Source organism: Temnothorax longispinosus, unplaced genomic scaffold, assembly GCF_030848805.1.
Source record: "Temnothorax longispinosus isolate EJ_2023e unplaced genomic scaffold, Tlon_JGU_v1 HiC_scaffold_1002, whole genome shotgun sequence".
Taxonomy (NCBI): Eukaryota; Metazoa; Arthropoda; class Insecta; order Hymenoptera; family Formicidae; genus Temnothorax; species Temnothorax longispinosus.
Genome location: NW_027269489.1, coordinates 707 through 2,449, shown reverse-complemented (window position 1 = coordinate 2,449; position 1,743 = coordinate 707). Strand labels below are relative to the sequence as shown.

The 1,743-nt window shown below is 29.5% G+C and overlaps 1 long non-coding RNA gene across 1 annotated transcript; it reads left to right on the top strand.

Annotated features, from left to right (window-relative positions):
* The first annotated feature begins 6 nt into the window (after positions 1-6).
* On the top strand, positions 7-1,227 carry LOC139823450 (uncharacterized). The gene is made up of 3 exons (XR_011734773.1): positions 7-106; positions 554-667; positions 1,114-1,227. It is a non-coding gene; the product is annotated as an uncharacterized lncRNA (long non-coding RNA).
* Positions 1,228-1,743: the final 516 nt, after the last annotated feature.

Sequence of the window (1,743 nt, the reverse complement as noted above, 5' to 3'; positions counted from 1 at the left end):
GTATGGCAACAATACTACAACCTGTAACTGCAGAAAATTATGCGTCCATAAGTTTTCACAATGATAGACATGGGCGAGGTTCTGAAAATCAAGAAGATCAGCAGAGGTAAATGTCACAAATATTAGTATTTTTCCTTAGTAATTAAGGCAAAACTTCCGTAAACGTCTGTGCTCCAATTTAGGTCAAACTTTGTAAATCGGTTCCTTTTAGATAAATAAAAAAGATATATTCCAAAAATATTTAAAAGGCTGCTTAACTTTTGAGTCGCGAAAAATCTTTATCTTTTTTTTATCTAAAAAGAACCTATTTTCAAAGTTTCACCTAAATCGGAGCACGGACGTTTTCGGAAGAATAGCTGTAATTAATATATTTTATTATATATTCTAGCATAACACACATTAGAAAAATACATATTTAACATTTAAAAATAACAAATAATATAAAATTTGAATACAATATTTAACGTATCATTTTATAAATTATTATAATTACTTGAGTTAAATAAAATTATAACAATTCTAAACAATTTTACATCAATTTCTGTTAACTCAGATATGCTGGTATGGCAACAATACGACAACCTGTAACTGCAGAAAATTATGCGTCCATAAGTTTTCACAATGATAGACATGGGCGAGGTTTTGAAAATCAAGAAGATCAGCAGAGGTAAATGTCACAAATATTAGTATTTTTCCTTAGTAATTAAGGCAAAACTTCCGAAAACGTCTGTGCTCCAATTTAGGTCAAACTTTGTAAATCGGTTCCTTTTAGATAAATAAAAAAGATATATTCCAAAAATATTTAAAAGGATGCTTAATTTTTGAGTCGCGAAAAATCTTTATCTTTTTTTTATCTAAAAGGAACCTATTTTCAAAGTTTCACCTAAATCGGAGCACGGACGTTTTCGGAAGAATAGCTATAATTAATATATTTTATTATATATTCTAGCATAACACACATTAGAAAAATACATATTTAACATTTCAAAATAACAAATAATATAAAATTTGAATACAATATTTAACGTATTATTTCATAAATTATTATAATTACTTGAGTTAAATAAAATTATAACAATTCTAAACAATTTACATCAATTTCTGTTAACTCAGATATGCTGGTATGGCAACAATACGACAACCTGTAACTGCAGAAAATTATGCGTCCATAAGTTTTCACAATGATAGACATGGGCGAGGTTTTGAAAATCAAGAAGATCAGCAGAGGTAAATGTCACAAATATTAGTATTTTTCCTTAGTAATTAAGGCAAAACTTCCGAAAACGTCTGTGCTCCAATTTAGGTCAAACTTTGTAAATCGGTTTTTTTAGATAAATAAAAAAGACATATTCCAAAAATATTTAAAAGGTTGCTTAACTTTTGAGTCGCAAAAAATCCTTATCTCTTTTTTATCTAAAAAGAACCTATTTTCAAAGATAGGGGAGACCGGGGCTATTATCGTGACACTGCTGAAATTTTGTCGCGGGCCTAACTTTAAAATGCTTGCTGCTAGAAACCTGTATTATCGATCATAGATGTATCTTAGTATCCTCTAGGTACCAACGGAATGACATTTGCGTGTCAACTATTTTTCTCTCTCAATGACAGAAAGTCTGACTTCAAGTGCTGAAAGTAAAATTTTCCAAATCTCGAAAATTTGTTTTCTTGTCGAGTAAAATAATAAGAGATCCGAAACGGTAAGTTGTATTCAGTCACTCGACTTCACTAAGCATAATGCATAAG